Source organism: Stegostoma tigrinum, chromosome 10 (assembly GCF_030684315.1).
Source record: "Stegostoma tigrinum isolate sSteTig4 chromosome 10, sSteTig4.hap1, whole genome shotgun sequence".
Lineage (NCBI taxonomy): Eukaryota > Metazoa > Chordata > Chondrichthyes > Orectolobiformes > Stegostomatidae > Stegostoma > Stegostoma tigrinum.
This window is the reverse complement of record NC_081363.1, coordinates 94,314,486-94,331,944: the sequence shown is the minus strand read 5'-3', so window position 1 is coordinate 94,331,944 and position 17,459 is coordinate 94,314,486. Positions and strand designations below refer to the sequence as shown.

At 44.9% G+C, this 17,459-nt stretch overlaps 1 long non-coding RNA gene and 1 pseudogene across 1 annotated transcript; one reads left to right on the top strand and one right to left on the bottom strand.

Moving 5' to 3' along the window:
* Positions 1-494: 494 nt before the first annotated feature.
* On the top strand, positions 495-17,199 carry LOC132210084 (uncharacterized). Its single transcript, XR_009446279.1, has 3 exons — positions 495-706; positions 3,526-3,674; positions 13,983-17,199. It is a non-coding gene; the product is annotated as an uncharacterized LOC132210084 (long non-coding RNA).
* On the bottom strand, positions 17,056-17,233 carry LOC132210115 (U2 spliceosomal RNA; annotated as a pseudogene).
* Positions 17,234-17,459: the final 226 nt, after the last annotated feature.

The window sequence follows — 17,459 nt, the reverse complement described above, 5'->3', positions numbered from 1 at the left end:
CTGAGGACTGCTAGACCTGTATTTATTACCCTTATTTCACCGCCATTTCTCTATTCGCTGACAGAGCGGTATCAAGAGTATCTTTAGCTATGAGCTGCTGGAAGCCTTTTCAATCGTAACTGATTAAACAAAATAACAAAAGAACTGCGGATGCTGTAAATCGGAAACAAAAACAAAGTTGCTGGAAAAGCTCAGCAGGTCTGGCAGAATCTGTGAAGGTAAAAAGACAGAGTTAACGTTTCGGGTGCAGTGCCCCTTCCTCAGAGCGACTTATTAAAGCCCCAGGGTCGCTAATGTAACAATCTTTCTCATCCAGTTCTCAGGCTCATTTGTCCCAAAATGCAACATTGCGAGGACGATCATTCGCTTCGAACATAACACAAAGCACTGCGCATGCTCCAGCTCACAGTGAAGTCTGGCTGATTGATGTCAGTGCGCGACCAATACAAGCACAGGTGTGCCGTGAATGACCGGGCGGATGTCGCCCAATCGGAATGAAGAGAGGGCGGGATCAGTGAAAACCACGTGATCATCCACGCGAGCGGTCCAGAGTCGCTGAGACAACCGGAACTGCTGAAGCCGGAGAATTCGAGATAACACGGTGTGCAGCTGGATGAACACAGCAGGTCAAGCTGTATCAGAGGAGTAGGAAAGCTGGCGTTTCGGGCCTATATCCTTCGCTGAGACCAAGATTTGTGCAATTGAGGTAAGAGCAGGCCACGGTAAAGAAAGCAAAACGGCAGAAAGCTGGAGGGAAGTGATATTCGTCTTGGTTTCGAAGTTTTACGAACAGTTAGTGCACGTCGGAAAACACACATTTGAAACTTCCAGACTCAGGTTTGCAGAAAACCAATCAATGCCTCAGACGACGATAGGCCCGTGTGACCGTCACCATTTTTATTGGGGGCAATGATCCGCGGGGCGCATGCGCGGCAGGTTTAACTTTGAAAAGGCTGGGGTGAAGTTGGGCGCATGCGCAGCCGTCTCTAGCTGGAGGAACACAACAGGACGGGCAGGAAAGCTGGCGTTTTCGGGCCTACACCCTTCAGAAATGGGGGAGGGGAAGGGGATTCTGAAATAAATAGGGAGAGAGGGGGAGGCAGGTGGAGAGGAGACACAAGTTAAAGAGGTGGGGATGGAGCAGGTTAAGGTGAGTGCAGGTGGGGATGTGGGGAGGGGATAGGTCAGTCTAGGGAGGAGGGGATAGGTGAGAGGAAGAACAGGTTAGGGAGGCGGGGATGAGCAGTTGTTTATTGTGAACTGAGGGTAGGTGTTCTGTAAAGTGGCCCCCATGCCTCTGCTTGGTTTCCCTGATGTAGAGGAGGCCACAATGGGTACAGCGGATGCAGTATACCACATCAGCACCTGCATTTCCCCGTCCAGATGGCCTAAAAGCCCTGTGCTATTTCCTGTCCTGCAGGTCTGACCAGGTCCCCTCTACTGACCCCCTTATGCGCTTAGGTGAACTTGTCCTCACCCTCAACAACTTCTCTATCAACTCCTCCCACCTCCTACAGACACAGGGGATGGCCGTGGGTACCCGCATGGGCCCAAGCTATGCCTGCCTGCCTCTTTGTCGGAACAATCCCTCTTCCGTACATACACTGGCCCTGAACCCCACCTCTTCGTCTGGTGCATGGATTACTGTATCGGCACTGCCTCGTGCTCCCACAAGGAGCTCGAACAGTTCATCCGCTTCACCAACACCTACCACCCCAACCTTAAGTTCACCTGAGCCATCTCTTAACAGCTCTCTCACCTTCCTGGCCCTCTGTTTCCATCGTAGGCAACCGTGTACAAACCAAAATCCATTTCAAGCCCACCGACTCTCTCTCAGCTACCTAGAATACACCACCTCCCACCCACTGCCCTCAAAAAATGCCATCTGCTATTCCCAATTCCTTCAACTCCACCGCATCTGCTCCCAGGATTCCACTCCCGTATGTCTGATGTTCCTTTTCAAGGACCGCAACCCCACCCCCCACCTCTTTTCACCCTCACCCCCCTACAGTGATCGAGAATGCCCTTGACCGTGTCTCCTGTATTTTTCCGCAACTCCTAACTCGCACACCGTCCCTGCAATCACAACCGAACAAGAATCTCCCTCATCCTCACATACCACCCCACCAATCACTGGATCCAACGCATCATCCTCTGACATTTCTGCCATCAGCAATCCGACCCCAACACCAAAGACACTTTCCCCTCCCCACCCTTGCCTGTTTTCCGGAGGGACCACACTCTCCGTAACTCCCTTGTCCGCTCCACACTCCCCTCCAGCCCTGCCACACCTGGCACTCTTCCCTGCAAACGCAGGAAGTGCTACACTTGCCCCCACACCACCTCCCTCCTCCCACACCCCCATCCCAAGCCCCAAGAAGACTTTCTACATCAAGCAGTTGTTCACCTGCACATCTGCTAATGTGTTATACTGCATCCCCTGTACCCGTTGTGGCCTCCTCTTCATTGGGGAAACCAAGTGGAGACTTGCAGACCGCTTTGCAGAACACCTACACTCGGTTCACAATAAACAACTGCACCTCCCAGTCGTGAACCAAATCAACTCCACGTCCCTTTCCTCAGACGAAATGCCTATCGTGGGGCACCTGCACTGCCACAATGATGCCACCCGAGGGTTGCAGGAACAGCAAGTCGTATTCTGCCTGGCAACCCTGCAGCCCAATGGTGTCAATGTGGATTTCACAAGCTTCAAAATCTCCCCTCCCCCCAACTGCATCTCAAAACTAGCCCAGGTTGTCTCTGCTTCCCTAACCTGTTCTTCCTCTCTCCTATTCCCTCCTCCCACCTCGAGCTGCACCCCCATTTCCTGCCTACTAACCTCATCCCACCTCCCTGGACTGACCTATCACCTCCTAACTCCCCACCGATACTCACCTTTACCTGCTCCGTGCTGCCTCTTTGACTTGTCTGTCTCCTCTCCACATATCTTTTCTCTCCATCTTTGATCTGTCTCCCTATTTAGTTCAGAAACCTCTTTCCCCTCCTCCATTTCTGATGAAGGGTCTGGGCCCGAAACGTCAGCTTTCCTGCTCCTTGGCCTGCTGTGTTCATCCAGCTCCACAACTTGTTATCTTGGATTCTCCAGCATCTGCAGTTCCTATTATCTCTTATCCAAGAGTAATGTTTGTTTCTTCTGGATTTTGTTCCCAGAGTGTGGGATAATAGCAGCTCGCACTGCTCTTAGTCACTTCTGTGCTCCCTGATCACCTTTGTCGGTGTTTAATCTCTTCAGTCTCTAATGATGGATATATTTGATCTCTGTAGTGTTTTACTGTTACTTCCTTATATCTTTTTTGTCAATAAATTTTCCACTGCTCCCCACCCCCTCACCATGTGCTGCTCTCTTACCAGATTAATTTTTGAATGGTATCTTTCACAGTCAGGAAATATTTTCCCAGAAAGAGAGTGCATTTTTCTTCCATTTCAGACCATCAAATTAGACAGCGTTTTTATTCTGTCATTCATTTCGCACTTCTGCAACATTTACTGTTTCTCCTTCCACAGATACCAGCAATCGTCGCCAAAGCCCTGTTGCCTGTGGAGAAGGTTAACTTTCGTGTCCTACTGCAGTTTGTATGATGAAGGTGCTCCCACAATGCGGCCATTTGAGAAGTTATAGATCATTCATCTAGCAATACTGGAGAGCTAATGGTGTATGTCCAAATCAACAAACAATTTGTATTTTTATCATGTTTTATAATTTCACAAAAATATTATCAAGAAACTTTTGACGTAAGGCCATATTAGGTCAGGTGACCAAAAAGTAACTAAATTTGCAGGTTTTTATGACTATCTTAAAGAAGGAATGCAAACCTAAGAGGTTTATCATGGGAATTCCAGACCATGTTGCCTGGCAACTGCAGAAACAGCCTCCAGTAGTGAAGCAATGATTAAACACACTTGAGTCTGAAACTAAATGAGTTGTTGAAGTCTTAAAGGTTGTCTGGTGCAGGGAGATAGGGCACATCACAGCCAGGAATTAAATCAAGGGTGAGAATTTTAAATTGTTGCTTTATAAATAGGAGCCTTTGTGGGTCAGGGAGCACAGCAGTGATGGGTGAACAGGTCTTGGTACAAATGAACTTGTGTGCAGCAGAATTTTAGGTATTCTTGAGGTTACAAGGACATTGAATGTGGGAGGCCGACTGGCAGTGAGTTTGGATAGTTAAGTCTAGAGGTAACACAGGAATAGATGAGAGGTTCAGCAGATGAGCTGAAACTAAGGTGTCACTGTCGGGTCATTGTCACTGAAGTGGAAGTAAGTGGTTTTGGTGCAGGACTCTGCAGTTACCCTCACCTCACCTCAGGATTCAGCTGTTTGTGGATCAAGTCTGTAATAAGATCAGGAACCGAGTGCTCGCCATGACTCAAACTGGGTGTCACTGAGTAGGTTGCTGCTGAGTAAGTGCTGCTTAATAGTGCTGTTGACAACACCTTCCATCACTTTCCTGATGATAGAGAGTAGACTGCTTGAGGGGAAATTGGTCGGGTTGGATTTGCTGTGATTTTGTGCTGAACAGACCTGGGCAGTTTTCCAAATTGTCAATAGATGCCAGCACTGTAGCAGGACTGAAACAGTTTGGCTTGGCGCTAGCAAGCTCTAGAGCACTAGTCATCGGTACTATTGCCAGAGTGTTGCCAGGGTCTGTAACCTTTCATTCATTTATTAATATTATTTGAAATGAATCAAATTGGATGAAAACTCACATCTCTGATGTCGGGGACCTCTGGAGAAGGTGAGATGGATCATCCAATTGGCATTTTTGGCTGAAATTTGCTGCAGTCTTATCTTTTGCGTGGATAGGTTGGGCTCCTCTGTCTGTAAGGATGGGGATTTTTGGCATGCTTCCTCCATTGAGTTGCTTAATTGTCCATCACCATTCTCAACTGGGTGTGGCAGAACTGCAGAGCTTACATCTGATCTATTGGTTCGGGGTGGCTCAGCTCTAACTCTTGCTGCTTATGCTATTTGGCATGCAGATCGTCCTGTTTGGTAGTTTTGAGGTTGGCACCTTATTTTTAGGTATGCCTGGTGCTGCTCTTGGCATGCCCTCCGATACTATCCATTCAACCAGTGTTGATCCCTTGGATCAATGCTAATGGTTGTCTGTAGGATATGCCAAGCCACAAGGTTACAGACTGTGCTGGATTAAGTTCTGCTGTTGATGTCCACAAAGCCTCCTAGATATCTGGTTTTGAGTTCCTGTGTCTGTTCCAAGTCTGTCTCTTTCAGCTGAAGTTCGTGCCACCCAGCGCAATGGTGGGTATTGTGTCAGTGATAATGGGAACTGCAGATGCTGGAGAATCCAAGATAATAAAATGTGAGCCTGGATGAACGCAGCAGGGCCAGCAGCATCTCCTCTGATGAAGGGTCTAGGCCTGAAAAGTCAGCCTTTGTGCTCCTGAGATGCTGCTGACCCTGCTGTGTTCATCCAGCCTCACATTTTATTATCATGCAATGGGGGTATTCTCAAGTTTGAGATGAGGCTTTGTCTCCAAGGACTACGCGCTGGTCGCTGTTATCAATCCTGTCACGGACAGATGCATCTGCAGCTGGGAAATTTGTGACGATGAGACCAGCTATGTTTTTCCCTTCTGTTGGTTGTGGCACCACCTGCTGCAGTCCCAGCCAGGCAGCTTTTTCCTTTGGGACCTGTCCAGCTTGATTGGTAATCCTTGCTGCAAACTACTCCTGATGGTGGACACGGAGTACATTTAGTGCCATTTGCACTCTCAGTGCTTCCTCCAAGTGCTGTTCAACATGGAGTTTTTTTTTTCCAATTAAAATTCACTCTTGGGATGTGGAAATCATCAGCTGGACCAGTGTTTATTGACCAGAAGGCAGTTAACAGTCAACCGCATTGCTGTGGGTTTGGAGTTACATGTATTGCAGACCAGGTAAGGATGGCAGATTTTCTTCCCAAAAGGATGCAAATGAACCAGATGAGTCTTCCCTGATAATCAGCAATGGTTTCATGGTCATTAGACTCGTAATTCCAGATAATTACTTAATTCAGGTTTCGCCATCTGCCATGGCAGGATTCGAACCCAAGTCCGCAGAATGCTATCTGGGTCTCTGGATTAATAATCTAGCAATAATAATGCTGCCAATTTATCAACCGAGGAAGGATGATACATGGTAACCAGCAGGAGCCATGAGACTTCCAGGCGTCGATGTCGAGTCCTCTCAGGACAAATAATCCGGTCAGAATAGCACTGTGTTGCCACGTCTGCCGGGTCTGTCCTGCTCGTGGGACAGGCCTTCACTGAGGACAGTGGTGATGTGTCGTTGTCTGTAAGGTTAGTTTCCATGAGTCTGATGCTGTTTCTTGTCTCGACTTTGAGTCACCTCTCCAAGTTTTGCCGCTAGCTCCCAGATATGAGTAAAGAGGAATTTGTGTGGTCGATAGGACTAATTCTGCAGTTGTCTTTCCTCGTGCTTTGGTAGATGCCAAGTGGGCCACCCAGCTTCATACCTTTGTTGAGATTTTGCAACTGAGTGGCTTGGTTGGCAAATTTCTTTCCCTGAAGGACATTAGATTTTTTTTGTTTTTGTTTTTGTTTTCTGCCATTAGCAATGGTTCTACGGCAACAGCTGATACTAAATTCCAGTCTTTTTTAAATTGAATTCAAATTCCTCCATTTGCTGCGATGGGATTCGACCCAGACTTCTGTCGTACATTTTAATATTCTAGATAAAAGTTAATATCACCAATGCAGGCTTTGTTTCTTTGCAAAACGCTGTCCATCATCCTGTCTCCTCCATCCTCCCCTGCAACAGCAAGTGAGGGAGACACGTGGAGTTTCTATGCCACTAAGACTGAGACAATCCAATCAACTGCCTCTGCTGCTTCCCTCTCTTCCACGAGCCCACCAAACCAAATTGCCTGGCACGTTGCTCCTCGTTTTAGGCTTAAACTTGCATCTTTGTCCAGTCCCATGTCAAGCCTTATCAGAACTTATCCTAACCCTTTTCCCTATTCTCTTAAACTCCAAATATTCGCTCTCTCGCTCTTTCCCCCACCCATGCCAATTCGCAGATATTGTTACTTGTTCTGTCTGCTTCTCTTTTCTGGTTATGTCCTTCTCACCCATTCTGTTTAAAACCAATGTTTGACCTCACCGTCATTGGAAAATCCCACTCCATCTCCACTCCTGCCTGAAATCAATGTCGTCGTTGTCCCTCAAGGGTCTATCCTTGGTCCATCCTGTTTCTCACCGACATACTGCCAGGAGGCGAGGTCTTCCACAAGCACTGTCAGGTTTTGCATGTATTCTACAATGTTCAGATCTCACTCCCCCCTCATCACTCTCCTTTGCTCCACTGTTACTCAATTATAAAACTGCTTATCATACTTCCACTACTTGATTAGCTGAAATTTCCTCCAATAACACTTTGTGATAGTTAAACATGTTCCTGTCAGTTATTATTACAAATTACTTTTTCTTACTACTGTACTGAATCCATCCCTCTCGCTGGGAACTGTCTGAGGTGGAACTGCACTCTTCTCAATAATGTTCTCACATCTGGCCTCATGATGAACACCCTAACATACATCTTCTCAATCACATGTCAGAAATTTCAATCTCTAAAATGCTCCTCCTCTCCACCTCACTCCAGCTCATTTGTGACCGAAACCCCTTACCCATGTCTGTGTTGCCTTAAACTTGACGATTCCAAAAGACTACCCTCTATTGTCTGCCTGATCAGGAATCTGCTCCCATGATGGGAAATATCCCTTCAGCATTTATCCTGTAAACCCACTTAAGAATCCTATATTTTTAATTAGCTTGTCTCTCCATCTTCAATAATCTAAATAGTAGATTCCAGGCCTGTTCAGTCTTAACTTAAATGATAGTCCCTCCAAACCAGTGATCATGCTAGTCCATCTTCTCTGAAATGCCTCCCGTGAAGTGATATACTTGCGCGAATAAGTGGACCAAAAAAGCTGCTCGCATTCCTCCCAGATGTTGTCTTGCCAGCAATTTGTACATTGCCCTAAGACATGTATTCCAAACTCTTATACTGCAAACACCTTGACATAAGGGCTAACATCCCATTACCCTCCCGGATTACCTGTTGCAACTGTGTGCTCGCTTTGTGTTTCCTGCACAATTATTCCTGAGTCCCGTTGTGTTACAGTTTTCCACAGATTTTACCTTTTAAACAACACTGTATTCTTTGGTTGTCTCCTCAAATGAACAACTTCACATTTTCCCACAGTTGTACTCCATTTGCCAACTTGTCGCCCATTTATCAATGTCTCTCCATAAACCGTAATCCTCATGGAACTTGACTGTTATCCCCCTTTTTTTGAGATCCTCCCTCATTCTTTTTGTTGGGAGCACTGGGCAACATGGCGCATATGTAATTGCTATCTTTTTAAGGGACATTCTTTTGAATGACCAGAAGCTTACTGTCCATTGCTCAGAATCGAGACAACTTGTCCATCAAGCTGCATCAGCTTTTCCAGCCCATTGTCTCATTGTGGCACTGCAGCAGCACAGAAGGAAAGAATAGGAAGCGAATCCAGCTGTCTGCATCTCACTAACTCTCGGGCTTTCTTTGCCATGTGTCAAAAACCTGCTGATTTGTTTAGTGACATGAAGTCCCAAGGTGGAAATTCCTAGAAACCCCAATACATTTCCCCCTGAATCAACTGCTGACCTCCACAAGGGATAATGTGTAGCAGGAACAATGCACAGTTATCCTCGGCCAGGAGGAGGGGATGGTGTGAATTTCTAACCGGACTGACTGATGGATTTTATGAATTTGTGTTACAGGATATTACAAGTGGACTTTCAGGTGGGAAGCTCAATAATTGTAACACCAAACTCTGACAGAATTACTCAATTCATCAGGACCTGGATATTCGCATTATATGAGTATTGTGTTCCTGCTCATCTCCCATTTGCCACGTAAAATTTCTCTTTTAAATCACCCCATCTCTCGATAGATCGTCCCGTAAACTTTCAATATATGTCCTGTAATCATTTGTCTGGTCAGTTGATGAGTGGGTGTACGTTTTATCATTGTAATGTATATCTTTTGTAAACATCTCTGTCAAAGGTCCCCTCAAAACCGTTTGTTACAAGGAGAATAATCTGTTTCCCCAAACACCTGATTCCCCAATGACTGACTTTGTTTGCTGTCGATAAGGAACTCATCCATGAATGGATGTTGAAACATTTTCCACTTCCCTGCATCAGTGCAGCCCTGACAATATGAAAGAAAGTGAACATCCTCCAGATGAAGCACTGTGTCAGAGTGGTGTCCCATCCACCACATTCAACATTCCCCTCTACACCACTGAGGCACAGTGGCATCACTGTGTCAAAGGTAATGTCACTGTAGTCCTACTTGACCATAGGGCTGGTTTAACCTGAAGATTACCACACCCCAGGCAAGGGGAGAGGTTGAGAAGGAGAGTTCATCTATTGTAGATGGATATTCTCAATATGTACCAGCAACACCCAAGTCACATGAAAGAATAATGTAAAACAAAAACAGCCCTAACCGTGCAACTAAAAACCCTCTTCCTACAAACCATTCTGTTAAATCTCCTCTGTCCCCTATCAGGGACCCTCCCGTCCTTCAGTGTGTGGGGGATCTTTGGTTTGCACAGACTCAGCTCGTCTCTGTTCCTGTCTGTGATGTCATCATGCTGTGACAATGGCACTGAACCTCACTCTCTCTGAGGGTGGTAGGCACAGAGATCCTCATAGCGTTTAAGGCATAATTAGATGCCCACTTGTGATGCCAATGCAGACAAGTCTATGGGCCAAGTGCTGGAAAATTAGATTAGAGTAGTTAGATAATGGTTTTTTAACTGGCACAGGCTGAATGGGCCACAGAGCCTCTTTCTGTACTGTAGACCTCCAAGACACTTCACATAGGAAGATGCCCAGCAATATTTCAAGCCATTTCAGAAAATAAGATATTAGAATGAATGACTCATGATTGCTCAGTGTTTTCTGGAGAAAAGTGAGGTACAAAGAAGAAGTGGTTTACCAGGAATTTCTGGAGCTTGAATCCCAGGAAATTGCAAGTGCCACCATCAAGTGGAGGAATAAAAATGGGGCATCATCATTAGGACTGTATTCGAGGAAGGGACATATTGAGATTTGTGAGACTGGAAGGGTTCTGAGACTGGAGAAGATTTCAAATGTCCGGAAAAGTGAGGTTGGAGGAGGTTACAGAAATGGTGAGGATTGTGAGGCTGGATTAGATGTCAAACAAAGGGAGCTTTGTGAGGGTAAAGACAATTAGAGCTGAGGAAGTTTATATGGGCTGGAGGAATTTAGAGAGACGGAGGGTGTTGAACAAAGAACAAAGAAAATTACAGAACAGGAACAGGCCCTTCGGCCCTGTAAGCCTATGCCAATCCAGATCCTCTATCCAAACCTGTCACCTATTTTCCAATGATCTGTATCCCTCTGTTCCCTGCCCATTTATGTATCTGTCTAGATACATCTTAAATGATGCTATCGTGCCCACCTCTACCACCTCCGCTGGCAGTGCGCTCCAGGCACACTCCACCTGCTGTGTAAAGAATTTACCACACATATCCCCCTTAAACTTTCCCCTCTCACCTTGAAATCTGGAGGAGATTAGAGGTGAGGTTTGTGAGACTGGAGGAATCTACAGAGATGGTGAGAATTCAGAGGCTAGAGAGGGATTCCAACGATAGGCAGGTCGTGAGGGTGGTGAGGTTCGAGGTGATGGCTGCAATAGTGCAAGTCGTGAGGCTTGAGGGTCATTCTCATGATAGGGAGGGTAGTGAGGTTTGAGGTATGATTCCTGTGATAGAAAGGGTGGTGAGGCTTCAGGGCAGATTATCGTCTAAACAGCGCAGAGGTGTACTTACAGCACGTGGAGTGCAGCAGTCGCAGGAAGTGGTTCACCATCACTTTCTCCAAATCAAATAAAAATGGGCAATCAATATTAGTGGTCTTTGCCCAGATATCCCATAAGTAAATTAAAATTATGATGGGTTTCTGGTTTGGAGAGAGCTAGACGAAGCTGAGATAATTCTCCTTGGGGCTAATTAGCAATGATTTTGTCGAGTTGTAGATTTGTTTCCAGGATATTAGTTTGCAGAGAGAGAAAAATTATTAACCATGTCAACGTTGGTAACCGCAGAATACAACACTCAGATAATTGGCAAATAATGCAGGGTGAAAATGTGAAGATTACTTGACTCAGCAAGTTCCCAGGACCTGGAACAGTCTGAATGGCAGCTGGATGCAGATTTAGCAGTTCTGATCAAAAGAGAGTTGGGATTAACTTTTTAAGGCATGATCAAGAGGGCGTTGGACAAATGGCAAGGGAATTGGGTCAGATTTGCATCACCTCTAGAATGAGAGTGAAGCCTTTGACAGGGTTCCACATGCTAGACTGATGAGGAAAGTGAGATCACATGTGATTCAGGAAGAGCTTGCTAATTGGAAGCAGAATTGGCTGAGTTGTAGGAGGATGGTGCTGGAGGATTTTTCAGAGTGGAGTTCTGTAACCAGCTGTGTTCCACAGCAATCGGTACATGGTCCACTTCTTTGTTTCTCGTTAACATAAATGATTTGGAAGAGAATTTAAGGGACAAAATTAATAAGTTTGCAGATGATGCTAGAAATGGTGTTTATAGTGGTTAGTGAAGGTTAGCTAAGATGACAGCGAGATCTTGATCAATTGGCTGAATGGGTTGAGGAGTGGAGGATGAAGTTCAATTTGAATAAATGTGAGACATTGTATTTTGGTAAAATGAACAAGTGTAGGATGTACACAGTTGATGGTTGCACCCAGGGTAATGTTGTGGAACAGAGAAATGCGGAGATTCAGGTACATACTACTTTGAAGTTTATGGAGACCGGTAGACAGGCTGGTTAATAAGTTGTTTCGCACACTTTCCTTCGTTGCTCAACCTTTGGAGTCTCGGAGTTGGGATGTTATGTTGAGATTGTACAGGACATGGTGAAACTTCATTTGAGGTATTGTGTGCAGTTCTGGTCACTCTGTTGCAGGAAAGATGTTATTATTGAACTGGAGACAGGTCAGAAAAGATTTGCTGGGATGTTGCCAGGAATGGTGGGCTTGATTATTAAAATAGACTGCCAAAGCGAGGACTTTTCTCACTGGAGCATAGGAGGTTAAGGGGTGACCTTACAGAGGCTTATAAAATCATGAGGGCACAGATTATGTTGCTATTAAGGGCTTTTTTCCCTAGGGTTGGGCGATTTCAAGACAAGGGGACACGTGTAAGATGAGAGGAGAAAGACATATTTAAAAAAAGACAAGAGGCTGAGGTAGTAAATAAGTGTTTCACATGAGTATTTAATGCAGAGAAGGATATGGAAGCTAGAGAGCTTGGAGACATAATGAGTTGTGAAAAGTGTCCATATTACAGTGGTCTAGGTGCTGTACATCTTAAACTGCATAAAGGTGGATAGGTCCCTGGCACCTGATCAGGTGTTACCCACAAACAGAGGGTGGTGAGGCCTCAGGGAATTTCCCTTTTGATGTCCTGGAACATGTACTACCGCTGGGTCCCTTGCTGAGATATTTGCATCACTGATAGACACTGGTGAAGTGCCAGAAGGCCGGGTGGCTAATGTGGTGCCATTCTTTAAGGAAAAGCCGGAGGACCATCGACCGTTGAGCCTGATGTCAGTGTTGGGTAAATTGCTGGAGGGGATTCTGAGGGACAGGATTTGCATGTGTTTAGAGAAGCAAAGACTCATTAGGGATAGTCAACATGGCTTTGAGAGTGGGGAATCTTGTCTCACTAACTTGACTGAGTTTTTTGAAGAAGTCAAAGCAGTGGACATTGTCTGCATGGACTTCAGCAAGGCATTCACCAAAGCTCCACATGACAGACTGGTTAGCAAGATTAGATCAAATGGAATCCAGGGAGAGTTAGCTATTTGGAACAAAATTGGCATGAAAGTCGGAGACAAGATCATGGGTGGGGGGGGGGGGGGTGGTGTCTATTTTTTCAGTCTGGAGGACTATGAACAGCAGTGTGCTGCAAGGATCGGTGCTGGGTCCACTGCTTTTTGTCGTTGATACAAATCATGTGGAAGGAATTTTAGAGGAATGGTTAGTAAGTGTGCAGATGACACAAATTGTTGGTGTAGTAAACAGCAAAGAAGTTTGCCTCCAAGTACAATGGGAACTTAATCCGATGGGCCGAGGAGTGCCAGAAATCAGTTTAGTTTGGATAAATGCGAGATATTGCATTATGATATTGAAAATCAGGGCAGTGCTTAAACAGTTACTGATGATGCCCTGGGGACTGTTACACAACAGAGACTCCTTGGGGTGCAGGTGCACAGTTCCTTGAAGGTGGATTGTAGGTACAGAAGGTAGTGAAGATGATATTTGCTATGCTGCATTTATTGGTCAGTGCATTGAGTGTAGGAGTTGGGAGGTCATGTTATAGGCTGAATAAGGCATTGATTATGCTGCGTTTGCAATACTGTTCAGTTCTGGTCTCCCTGCTGTAGGAATGATGCTGTTAAACTTGGCAGGGTGCAGAAAAGATTTACAAGGATGTTGGAAGAGTTGGAAATTTTGAGCTCTAGGGAGAGGCTGAATACACTGGGGCTGTTTTCCCTGGAGCATTGAAGGCTGAGAGGTGACCTTATAGAAGTTAATAAAATTATGGTGGGCATAGGGTGAGTAGCCAGTTTAAGCTGAGAGGGAAAGTTTATTTTTTAACAAGGAAGGTGGGTGGTGCCTGTGTAGAATGACCTGCTAGAGGAACTGGTGGAAGCTGGGACAATTATGACATTTGAGAGGCATCTGGATGGGCATGTGAACAGGAAGGGTTTAGAGGAATGTAGGTCAAATGCTTGCAAATGGGATTAGATTAATTTGGGATATCTGGTCAGCTTGGACAACTGGGACCAAAGGGATTGTTTCGTGGTGTCCAACTCTGACTAAGCATTTTTTGTTTTCATTTCAGATTTCCACAATTTTACTCCTGCACTGTTCTTAGTCTTTCGATCCCTCTGAAAGACTGAGTTACAGATCTATACAATGCCTGTCCTTCCTCCCTGGCTCTCCCACCTCTCTTTCAGGAGTTTTGTGCAAACACTGACTGGATCCCTTACCTGGAGGATATTTATTTATGAATTTGTTCTAATGATAATCCAGCATATTCCCCAAGTGTCGCTCCACAAATGTCCAGAGGATTTCTCAGTTTCACAATCTGTGTGTTCTTCTGGTTCCTCGCTTACTGCACTTGCTCTCTGTTTGAAAGCTTCGTCTACAGTTGGAGAATTCAAACAGGAACACATCCAGATCTGACAGTCACTTTGTTTATCACAACTCAATTACCTCAGGATTTTGAACACTGAAGGAAAAAGCAGTTCTCACAGCAGGGAGAAATGCACATGATCTGTGAAGATTCATCTGAAATGTCCTTACACCAGCTCAGTGACACAGAGAGACTATTCACCTGCTCTAAATGTGGGAAAGCATTCACTCAGTCATCCAAACTGCTAACACACCAGTGAGTTCACAAAGAAGCACAGCTGAAGGATTTTGCTGTCACTCTCACTATCAAATGAACCATGGTTTTGGGCTGTTTGTACTGATGTTACTGATCCCAGTTCAATTAAAGGTACTGGTGTTGTGGATAAAATGTTAATATCAGTTGTGTATCTGTAAGGTAGAGCTTGGAAATAGTCAAGTTGTCATGACACATCGACACATTCACACTGACGAAAGACTATCCACCCGCACAGTACGTGAAAAGGGATTTCCTGGTTCATCAGGACTGGTTAACTAGCAGCAAATTTCTGAGTAACTGTGAAGTTGGTTTTTGATTCTGCTGTTAGCTTATACTAACCATGTTTTTTGGGCTTGCTTCTGGAGACCATAGGATCCCTCCGGTGTGGAAGCAGACCATTTAGCCCATCAAGTCCACACTGAACTTATGAAGAGTCTCTTACCCATACCCTGCCTGCGTGGGTTTCCTCCAGGTGCTCTAGTTTCCTCCCACAGTCCAAAAAATATGCAAATTGGGTAGATTGACTATGCTAAATTGCCCATAGTGTCACGTATGCAAAATGCAAGGACAGAGTAGGGTGTGAGACTGGGTGGGATGCTCTTTGGAGGGTTCGTGTGGACTCAGTGGACTGAATGGCCGTCTTCCACACTGTAGGAATTCTATGATGATCTCGATGGCCCTTTATTTGTTAGTTATGCTTGGTCAACATGTCTGCACACCTTTACCATTACAGATTCTATTGCTCTCCACAGACATGTTTCAATTTTTAATAGATATTTGTTTATTGGAAACAATGCAATCTTTCCTTTTGATTTTCATCCACAAAATGAAAGTTTTAAATCGAAACAAAAGATTGGGATGAGTCCTGTACTATAATCCCTGATTGGGAAAATGCAATCAGCTATGAAACCTGGTGACCATTGTGACTCTGTCCGGGGGAAATGCACTCTCCTCAGATCCTTACCTGTTGTCCATAGCAGTGATGGATCTCATGATGAATACATATACACTGGATATCACACGATGTCTTGGTTTATTTTCTATTTATTCTTCTGTCCATTACTCCACAGAGACTGAGATAACGGTCTGGGGACCTAGGTTTGAAACCCACCATTCCAGATGGTAGAATTTGAGTTTAAACAAAAAAATCTGAACTAAGAATCTAATGATGACTGTAAATCTGTTTTCATTGTTGGAAAAACCTATGTCTTTTAGGGAAGGAAACTGCCATTCTTATCCAGGGATATCAAGATCCCATGAATGAAGTTTTAAAAATTAATTTAAAAAAAAAACTCCTGCAAATACATTTATCTCTGTCTTAATTTATTTGACAACCAACAGTTCAAACTGGTTGATGGTCACTTTCACTTTTGATTAAGCTGTAGCCCTTGACTGACTGCTGGTAATAACAATGCTAAGCTGCCTGGCTTATGCCTGTGATAAACGCCAGGCAAGACAGGAGCACTGTGAGACATTAGGTTCTAGTTGAGACTATGAAGTGCAAAAATGCCAGGGAAAGGCAGAGATATTGTGGCAGAACACGTCTCGGGTGCTGAAAAGCTTGTAGAGTTCTGACAGCAAGAATGTACTTTGGACAGGCAATTCTGCATCTTGATATAGCATTTTTGTTTAACTTCTAGCTCATTTTGCTAGATTTGCAAATATCTCTTGGTCTGGCTAATGTGAGAGGTGGTAATCTGATTAACCTCACAGGAATGGTGAAAAATAAAGCAGTCACATGCACACTTGTTTGGTTGCTGTTGTACTCAAATGAAAAATGTGCATTTGTATACACTGTATCGTTTCCTGGCTCAGTGTTTCCAAAATCTCTAGTTCAATACGTCCCAAGTCGTCATCATCAGAGTCAAAACGAGTGAATACTTCGATAGCTTCATCTTTTTTTTAAATTCTGAAATGCTATTTGTAATGAGGTAGTGTTGGCAGGCTATTTTCTTTTACTTCTGATGCCATGTGTGGATTTTCAGGGATGGTGTTGGTGGGAAGATGCGGCATGTACCAGGGATGAGGCACTAACATTCAGAACAAGTGCTGAACATGCAGAAAAGGAGAGATTAACAGGTACCTTGGAACAAGCATAGTTGGAGAAGGTTGGGTGAGAGGACTGAGAGAAAGCACTTTTGGTGTCAGCACCAGGACACGTGTTTGATTCCAGCCTTGGGTGACTGACTGCCTGTGTGGAGTTTGCACATTCTCCCTGTGTCTGTGCGTTTCCTCAGAGTGCTCCCACAGTCCAAAGATGTGCAGGTTAGGTGGATTAGCCATGTTAAATTGCCTGTAGTGTTTAGGGAGAGGTAGTTCAGGTGGGTTATAGGCCTGGCTGCGATGCTCTGAGGTTTGGTGTGGATTTGTTGGGCTGAAGGGCTGTTATGGTTCCAGAGTGTTGAGCAGATGGACAATCTGAGATAACAGGCCAAGTAAAACTGAAGGAACAGGAAGTCTGATGTCTCTGGTCGAGACACCCTCCTTCGAGTGTTGATCAGGCTGTTTTTTAAACTTGGTTTAATGAGAGTGCACCATTCCTGGAAACACTGCAATACCAGGATGATGCGTGGAGAGGATGGAGCAAGCCCCTGTGCCAATTCCTGCTCTAAAAATCAGGTTAACACAGGGCCTTTAAGTAAAGGACATGTCAGATATTAACGCTGATAAGAACAGATTTTTTTTTTTATTTGAAAAAGTATACTTCAGTCAGAAGATGTACAAAAAATAAAACATATTTATACACCTACCCAGTCATGCAAGCTGCTCCTTGTTGCCCAGGGGGGTATGTGCACCAACTAAAGCAAAAAAAACACAAAACAAAGCAAAAGCAAAAGCGAAACAAAAGAAAGAAAAATACCCTGGCAGTCATCTCCCCGCACCGTCCCCGTTGGCCTCCCTGACCAGTTGGGGATGGCGGCAGCTGGG